The sequence below is a fragment of the Echinops telfairi genome, unplaced genomic scaffold (assembly GCF_000313985.2).
Source record: "Echinops telfairi isolate 266 unplaced genomic scaffold, ASM31398v2 ScPeMD7_7400;HRSCAF=8409, whole genome shotgun sequence".
In the NCBI taxonomy this organism is placed as follows: domain Eukaryota; kingdom Metazoa; phylum Chordata; class Mammalia; order Afrosoricida; family Tenrecidae; genus Echinops; species Echinops telfairi.
Window position 1 is genome coordinate 45,975,844 of NW_022111300.1, and position 9,945 is coordinate 45,985,788.

Consider the following 9,945-nt stretch of genomic DNA (forward strand, 5'->3'; position numbering starts at 1 on the left):
CGGGATTTCTGGCCATCTAGTCAATACGAAGTGGCATCATAAAGTTCGTAGATAAGTGGACATAAAAGATAATGGGATGTGTTCGTGAGCTTTATGAAGCCCTTATTATACATTTTTGGTCATCATCTCCTTATAATCAGAACCCCAGAGCACTGCAGCTCGCTGCCATCGGTCAGTGCTGACTCCTAGCGACCCTGCTGCGGGTTTCCAGACTGTAACTGTTTAAGGGAGTAGAGAGCCCTGTCTTTGTGCTCCGGAGCTGCTGGTGGTCTCGAACTGCTGACAATGCTGATTGCAGCCCAATGGGTAGCCATTGGGTAGCCACCAGGGCTCCCAGAATCAGAACGAGTAATGTTTAAATCCATATAAATGGGAGAAAATAAAACAAAACCCTAAATGGAACACAAGCTATGCAGTCTTTCCACAGATTGCATGCTGATATTATGAAATGGGGCTGTAGGAATAATTAAAATAATTTGTTTGTTGTAAACTAAGCTACTAAGAATCTATAAAAAGGAACTGCCATGAAGTTAATTCTGACTCACAACGATCTTGAAATTGCTCCCTAGGATTTTTGAGGCTATACATGTTTATAGAAGCAGAAAGCCTTATTTTTCTCCAGGCAAGTGGTGGGTGGGTTTGAACTGCTGACCTTGCCCTTAGCAGGCCAACTGTGCCAACAAAGAGTCCTTCAATATATATACTTACATTTGTAGATAGAGATGAACTACACAATTGCACTCAATGCTGCTGAGTGTTTTGAGCCCTTTTCTCTCTCTCTCTCTCTCTCTCTTGCTATCACTCTCTCTCACAAACACACATTCTGGGTGTTTTAAGATGTCTATCTAAAATATAAAGAAATGTACCTTTTGTTTCAGAAAACCTCACTTTCCCAATATTTCATGTCTTACCTCAAGTCTGGAGAAGAAATTAATACTTCAGCATATTGATTAATTGTCACTTATTATCAATGGCTTCATATATCTATATTTATAACTATCCATCTGTGTTTATCAAAGGGGCCCTGGTTAACTGCTTGGCTGCTCAGTGAAGGTTTGGCAGTTTGAATCCGTCAGGTTCCCTGCAGGAGAAAGTGGGGGCCGTCTCCTTCCATAAAGATGGCAGCCTTGGAAATCCTGCAGGGAAGTTCCACTCTGTCCTACAGGGGCCCATTCAAGAGCCACAGCAGAACCAACAGGATGTGCCAAGCACTGCTCTCGGTTCTCCTATGTACGACACAATTCAATGATCACAGAAACCCAGGACTAGAACGTCCCCTCCCCAACATGATCTGCTTCCGCCAGGACTGCAGGCAGGAAGCCCTGTGGATGAGTCCCACTCTGTAAGACTTGGGGTCACCTGGAGCCAGAATCCACGCAGTGGCAATCAGTTTGAGGTTTGGTTTATTTCATTCATTTTATAGATAAGACAACGGAGGGTTTGAGTCATAAGGTGACCAGCTTGGGACCACACAGCCTGTCAGTAAAGGGAGAGAGGATGGAGCCCAGGGCGAAGTATGCTCGCCAGGTGGCTTCATCCCTGCAGTGAAAAGCGTAACACGGCAGATGCTTAGACCTGGAGTTCTGTCAGCCACAAGGCTGAGGTTGCTGCTGGTGACAGTGAACCCAAAGGAACGATCCGGGGAAGTCTTAATTCCCACAGGCAGAGACCACTGGTGGGTAGGAGTCGTGCTGCTGCTGCTGCTGCTGCTGCTGCTGCTGTTAGGTGCCATGGAGTTGGTTCTGACCCACAGCGACCCTGCGCACAAAAGAAGGAAACACTGCCTGCGCCTGCGCCGTCCATACCATTGTTCCTCTGCCGGAGCCCATCGTTGGAGTCACGCGGCAGGAGCAGTAACAAAGTCAGCAGTAACCTGTTGAGGCCCAGGAGGCAGGTGATGCAGGAGACAGCACCCATGGGAGGGACGGCCTGTACCTTTGCATTATGGGAGGAGGCTGCTCACATCCTAAGGCTCCATCCAGCAGGATCATCAGACAGCAGAAAAACAGGTCTGTAGACACTCAGCCTTGCGAAGGTCTGGGGCATGAGAGCCCATCAGAAAGACAGGGAGGAAAGCAGACTCCCAGTTACCAGGGCCAAGAACTGGAATGCACACAAGTGTCATCAGACCATCCACAGGGATATTTAATGGGGAGTTTCATAAGGACTTCCGGAAGTCCTCCTGCCTATGATGAATTAGGTTCATCTTCCAACACTGGATGAATCTGATCCCAGATGGGCACGGCAAAGTGAGGGGGAAAGGGTACCTAAGTATAGAGATAGAGTAGGCAGGAGAGTTTGGTCCTAAAATGAGAGTGAGGAGAGTCAAACAGAATAAAAAGGCCTTCCTGAGATGGTCTTAAACCTCAGTATGTAGAGAGGCCAACATGAAAACATGTCCCACAACCCTCCTTCAAAGCAGGATGTGGCATCCACTCCAGGACCTGGGGATGCACTTTGGAACTCGAAGGAAAGGTGCAGAAATAAGATGTCTGATCTTCCTTTGCTGGGCTATTGTGTCACTGTGCCTCGCTTGCTTGGTGAATGTGCCCTAAACTGAAGTCTAATGACACACAGCTTTGATGGTCGGATTCCTGAGCTTGCAGAAGAGGAAGGTAATAAAACGCTAGTGATTCAACTTGTAAAAAAAGAACAACAACAAAAACACACTGTTTGTTGTAGCTCCCTGCATCTGTCTGCAATTCAGAGAGAGCATCGAGGGAACGAAGAGGGACACGTCACATCGAAATCACAGCTCACTAAGTTAGTCAGCCTGCACACAGGACCCAAATCATTCCAGCCCACATGCCCTGGGCATTTAAAGCGTATCTAATAAGTGCCGAAACATTGTTACACCATCCATTTACATCGAACTGCATCATCTACTCCCGTAGTCCTGCTGACAACATGTCCTTATGCTCCGTGAGCCATTTCTGGCATCCCTCCTGGTTCCGCTGTTCGGAATAAAGCATTCTGAATTATTAATGCTTCCATATGGCTCATTTTCTAAAGTGCACACTCATGTGCTTGTGAACAGTTTGACTTGAATGCCGCAATAGCTTTGGAACGCTCCTTATTTAATTGCAACTTAACCATCCTGCAGAAGGGGAAGTGGGCTGTTCATGATGAGTATTCGACTGGAGACCAGGCGGATAATGAATGGGTCTATTTATGATGCACAAAGACATGCCTCCACGGCGAGGCAGAGATGCAGTTATCCGCCCCCAAAGGAGAGATCGGGTTGTTGTTGTTTTTTCCTGGAAGGCAGAGATGTTGAAGGGATGTGACGCCGGTGGTGTCCTTCTGAAAACCACGAAACAGAACTGAACAGAAATTTTGCCACCCAGGGTGTTGTTCTTTGAAAGCCACATGACAACCCGCGAAACCTGAAAATGGAAAGCATTTTGGCTTTCTAAGAGGCGGTGGTTAAGGCCAGACTTTTTCCTGGTACTAATGCTTCTCAACTGAGTTTCCTTAGCTGTGTGCACCTGGGTCCCTTTCCGAAATGTATCCTAGCTTGTTTGACCTCTGTCAAGTGAGGTGAACGAATAATGCATTTCATGAAGGATGTAATGAGAATTAAATTAGATTTGGAAGTCCTTAAGATTATTTGAAGGTCATCCCGCGTGCCGGTAGATTTTTATATTTTCAAAATTATTGATATGATTTTTATGCCTACTTGAAGACTATCAAGGAGACATTGCAATGGAGAAGAAATCCCTGAACATCAAGACCTAATTCTAATCTGGAGCTTTCCTCTTCGAAAGTCTACTTCTTCTCATTTCGAACTCTGGATTCCAGCAAAACAGTTCTATGCTTTGTTCTCAGGATTTGATATGCTCCTTACTGCATCTATAAGCAGTCTGCTCTGCCCCCTCTGCTGACAGTGTGGTCCCCAACTTCATTTCCCCGGGCTCACCACCTCCTCCGTTCTTCTTCATCCTCTCCCTGCGTTGTTAAAGCGCTGACTTCGCAATGTCTTCAGAAATGTTAGCTGTCCGTAGGCAACGGGGTATCTGTAACATTGGGGTTTAATGTCAACTCCTTAGAAGCACAGTATTTATGTCTTTTGGTTCAAAGGACACACACACACAAAACCCCAAAACCTACATTGTCCAAAGAAGATTTTTATGAGAATCGTCCACTTGTTCCTCTTGATTCTTCCCTGTAATGATTTTTTTACTTCACTTCTCTCATTTTTACAAGGTTTTCTTGGATTGAAAATACCAATAACTCATATTTGAAAATATATTACTTGAAGGGCAGTAAAAAATCCAAGATGACATTATAAAGCAAGAAGATTTCAATATCTGAGAATAATGATCAAGGCTAGATGGAGCCATTGAAAACAAATATCAATGCTCTCCTAACTTGCTTGGAAGAGAGGTTTCTCGTTGATTTAACAGTAAATGTTTATACTTCAGAGAGTTACATCAAAATTAAAAATATCCCCGACAACTATTTTGGGCTTGAAATATGAATTTAATGTAAGACAGCCCAGGTTCCACCCCTCCAAAACAAAGGGGCTATAACACAGTGAGTGCCTCTGTAGAAGACGTTACTGGAGTTGTCACAAGGGCACACCTTTCATGGGGCATGCAGGTTTCAGCTCTGGGCTTTTGTATGTTTTACTTGTTAAGATCACGAGTGAAGCTGTCACCACAGTGCTTGCCTATGGGAGCAGAAGACTCTGGAGCATGCTGCCAACAGCCCTGGACTCTGTGTGCTCCTGGCCAGGTCCGGAGTGCCACAGCCTGGTCTGACTGAGCCTAAACTGACAGGATGTATTTCAGAGCCACCAAGCAGGGAAGGCTTCAGGTAGCTCTGAAAACTTTCCAGAAGGGTGTTGTTGGCTTTTTGGTTTGGTTTTGTTTTGGTGGGGGTGTGGGGTGTGGGGTGGAGGGATAGGATCAATTCCAGAAGATTCAAAACATAATGGTCTTATGAATACAATCTCTTGAGCGTGTGCCTTTTGCAGCCCTAGTTCAATGCAGAGCCCTACCCACAAAGCCTCCCTCAGAGCTTGCAGAAGGCCTTGTGTAGTTCTCGGGCCAGGCTGCATCCCTGACTACCTTTTGGCATTTCTCCTAAGCTACAGCTGGGATCTCAGGGTATTTGGCAGTTACGGTATTTTTCTCAAAAATTATCAACATTAATTTTTAAAAGAACACATCTGTGGGATATAAAGGAATATTCTCCCTTCTCCCCCCCCCCCCCCCCAGGATGAACTCCCTCTATCCACAATTGAGGGATGGGAGGAAAGTGGTCACTAAACGGAGTGCATTGATAAGTTGGGCATAGAAGGTCAAAGGCAGGAGCTTGACTTGAACAGGTAAAACTTGTCAGCAGATTCCACCTAGGAAGCACGTGGGACCTGACCTGGTTGCCAAAATCTTATGTTTTGTGGGGTCGTATTTTATTTGGCTTTTGATTGTGGGATATCTCGGGAGTGTTATATCACTGGGGGTCACACCCTCTTGAAGTTGCAGTACGTTTTTTCATTTTGGGGGGTATGAGAACCAGGACTGATGAACCTATAGAGTCAGCAAGTGGAATAAGCCTTTGGGGCGTGGGGGGCAGGGCAGAGGAGGACACAGAGATGGTGGCAGGGTGAAGAGGTGATGACGTCAAGGGGTCCATACAGAAAAAGAATGTTTGGAAACTGTGGTAGATATGATTAAAATATGGAATGCTTTGATATATGTGTTAATCCCAATTAATAAACAAACACACACAAGAACACATGGGGGGGGAAAGGAGACCCATAATATTTGTCTATTCAAACTGAGTGACGTTTAAGAAGGAGCACACCTTTTAGGAAAGTACCATCTCATCCTTCACATTCCTTTATCTGTAACATCACGTGAAGTCAAATCAAATAGAGAAATCACTGAAAAGAGGAAACTGACTTCTGAGTCCTGGCCAGTGGGATGATCTGGGCCAACCTGGCCTTGGAAAGACCCTACTTGACTGGAAAATCTGGCTGAGCTTTGCTTTCTGGGAACCAGGGATTTCCAGGACGCTACCAGAGATCTCTAGTTCCTTGGTTGTCAGGCCTCTCAGAGCCAGCTGTGGCTCATCTGTTCATCTTTCTCATTGCATCACTCTGTTGTTTAAGGCTCATCTTGGGCCGAGACTTTGGACTGCATGATAGTCCAGAGAAGCCTGACCTGGGGTGTGCACCAGGGAAGTACCTCGAGGAAGTGACCGAGAACCAAGTTCACCGTTGACACAGAGCCTGGTCTGGGGATCAGCGTGCTGGCTTTCCCAGGATGGTTCAATTGCAAGACCATACCTTGTGCTTCGAAGTTCCTTTTGTCTTTCTTTGGTCCCTTCTCTTTTGCTTTTTAAAATATTACTATTTTGTAAGGTACAATAAGGGCACTAATTAAAGTCATGTTAGTGATGAATGTTTTCCTCTGATGGTAAATTTTTCAACAGTCTGAGAGCATAGTGAAGTTATAGTAAATGCTATTCTGATTTCAGAACATTAGTGTGGAAGCATTCAGGGTTAGTAGCGACTTAAAAGTGGCCATCACTATAGAACTCAGTTTTTCCTTGACTTCTTAAAGCTTAGGAACCAGCCACTATTCTTCTTGAGGTGAAGCAGGAGATCTGATATCATCGACTTGATAGAAAGAAAGCCACCCACCTGTCAGTGTTCCGAGCTGGGAAAGGGTTTGGAATTCTGGTCGAGAAGGTCATCATGTGAATTGTTTACTCATTTATAAATAGCTTATCAATCAGTGAGCATAAAAATGAAAACAATCAAATTGGAGGACTAAGTAGTTCTGCAGTACTCCAGTTTATTTTTGTAACCAAAACGGAATGTGTACTTTGAAAAGGGATGAACCCAAATGCACATTAAAAGCAAGCATCACATCATCTGGATTATTGCATCCTTTGTGAAAGCCACATTAGGAAAAAGTAAACGCAAAACCTGCAGATGAAGAAAAATTGCGTATGACTTCTAGAGAGTCCTTGTATTGGGTGGTGGGGTTGCTTTAGTAAAACCAAATAAGCATTTCTAAAGCATCCGAGATGTTCTTTTAAAAAGGATTATTCCTTTAAGGACTAGGGAGCGCCTGCTCCATGCCAGGATAGTGCCCGTTGCCTCATTCACAGGTGAAAGTTGTACATTGACTAAGGAAGACCGAAGAGGATTTGAAGTGGGTTTGAAGTGGGTGCCTTCAAACTGCAGTGCTAATGAAGACTATGGACAGTACATCAGACTGCCAAAAAACTAACAAGGCAGCGCTGGAAGAAGTACAGCCTGGACATACCTTCAAGCAGCAGTTCTCAACCTGGGGGAGAGACCCCTTTGGGGGTCGAATGAGCCTTTCACAGGAGTCGCCCAATTCATAACGGTAGCAAGGTTACAGTTATGAAGTAGCGATGACAATAATTTCGTGGGGGTGGGGGCGGTAGGTCACCACACATGAGGAACTGTATGAAAGGGCCACGGCTTAGGAAGGTTGAGAACCACTGCCTTAAAGGCAAAGAGGAGACATTGCCTCATGAGCTTTGGACATGTGATCAGGAGAGAGCAGTCCCTGGAGAAGGCCAGCGTGCGGGGAAAGCTGCAGGGCAGTGAAAAGAGGAAGAACCTCCACGAGATGGACGGACACCGTGGCTGCAACAATGGGCTCAAACATCAGAACAATTGGGAGGAAGGCACAGGCCAGGGTGCGGTTTTGTTCTTTTGTACATCAGGTTGCTGTGAGTCAGAACCAACTCAACACCACGTCAAAACAAAACCATGACTCACAATTGACTTGATGTCAGTATGGTTTCTTGTTTTTACAAACATAAAACTCAAACTCTCTGCCACACAGTCAATTCCAACTCATAATGGCCTTCGAGGACAGAGTAGAAGTACTTCATGTGCATTTCGGAGACTGTAACTCTTCATGGGAGGAGAAGGTTTCCGCTTTCTTCTGGTGGACAGAGTGGTTGCAAAATGGCTTCAGTCGTTGAAGGTGTCACGTTTAGGCAAAACACGATTTTGGGGTGACTTGTCATGGTTAAGAAAATCTTTCTGAGAACTCTTTAGAAGATTTTTGCTCTCCTCTTCACCTGGTTTGGCCCCTATGCCTGTACTCCCGCCCCCCCCACCGCCCCGCTTTGTGAGTTGCAGGAAGCAGAACCCCATCATCAATCACGTGGTAGACTGCAGAGCGAGAGGAAGGGGATCACCTTAATGAGTAGGGATTTCCTAAACTACTGAACTTATTAAACAAGATCATCAATCACTTTTTTCCTTTTCTTTTTCAGTGTTTTGCTGGCAACCACCTTTATAGTATCTCCTGTCCAAGTTTGCAACAGGGTGTTTAATCATCATCAATCAGGGAAATAACTCCCTATAGAAAAATTCAATCTTTCCCTCAAACAACTTATTAAAATTATGTACCTAACCCATTAGCCTTAAAAAAGCCCACTGGTGCTTAATTCAAATGTATATACAATTGATTGTTTTTAAAAATAGCCCTCAATAGCAGATGTTGAGCTACTTAGAGCCTGCCTGCTTTACATACTCAGTAAAGCTATGCCCAACATCTGTTAGGCCCACCTCTTGTTGCTGAGTAGATTCACTGACTGACAGTGACCTTTTAAGACAGAGCAAAGCGGCTCCCGAGGTTCCAACGATTGTAATTCTTACAGAAACCAGTCACATCTTTCTCTTGCAGCGCAGCTGGTGGATCTAACCACTGAACGTTGGTCAGCAGCCAAGCAACTAACCACTGCCCCACCAGGGCTCCTCCTGCTAGCCCAGGATGAGACGAAGCCCTGTAGTTACAGCGACCACCCTCTGTACCCCGACAGCTGATTGTCTAATGGAGTCCTCCAACTCAGTGATTTCCCACCTTGCTGAAGCAGGCCATCAGTAAGCCCACCCCGCTCCTCTTCCCAGGGGTTTGGCATGACCTTTTCCCCTCCTGGTGACTTTCTGCCTCTGGAAGGCCTCCTGCTGTGTGGGACTCCACGCAGGGAGCTGCCAGCGCATCAGCTCTGTGCGCAATGTTGCTATCCTGTGGTCATTCCTTGATCAGCCTCCCGTTCCCCCAAACCCACTGCCAATGAACTATGGACAACCTGGATGATCAATCATCTGAAAGTCGTATCTCAAAGAACTGGGCAAATTTTCTTCAACATACAAAGACATTCATGAATTTTTAAAAGATACAGAACATGGAAAAGAAATGAAGTCTTTTATATCATTCCTGGAGGATCGATAAGTAAAAGCCTGGGTGACAGGAGGCAGAAGGTTGTGGGCTCAATGTAGGAAAGACTTTTTCAGAACTGTCAGGAAATAGAAAGTACTGATTTACCAAATAATAAGCTCCCCTCAGCTGGAAACATTTAAGACACTCTAAAGGACTTTCCTGGAGGGCTGGAGAAGAAAGGGCCAATACTCATTTTGAGATTATGATTTTTTAATTTCATTATTGTAGTGTGGCGGTTATTGCTAGGTTCTGTGAAGTGGTTTCTGACTTACACCATTTCAACAGAATGAGATACTGCGTGCTCCCACACCATCCTCACCGTTGCTCTGTTTGCGTCCATTGTGGTAATCCAGCTCACTGTGGCCGTTCTCTTTGTTGCTGCCTTTGTACTGTATCCAGCATCATGTCATTTTCCAGTGACTTAGCTCTCCTGATGGCATGTCCAAAGTACATGAGATGAAGTCTCACCATCCTAGCTTCTAAGGAGCATTCTGGTAGTATGTCTTCCAAGACAGACGTGTTTGTTCTTTTGGCAGTCCATGGTATTTCAATCATCTTTGCAATCTTTCCCAGCACCGTAATTCAAATGCATCTATTCTTTTGTAGCCTTCTTTATTTAATGTCCAACTTCCACATGCACAAGAAGTGATTGGGAAGCAATTGGACATCCCCTTACAGAAGGGTCATGGGGAGAAGATGGGCCAGTCAGGGTGCAGTATAG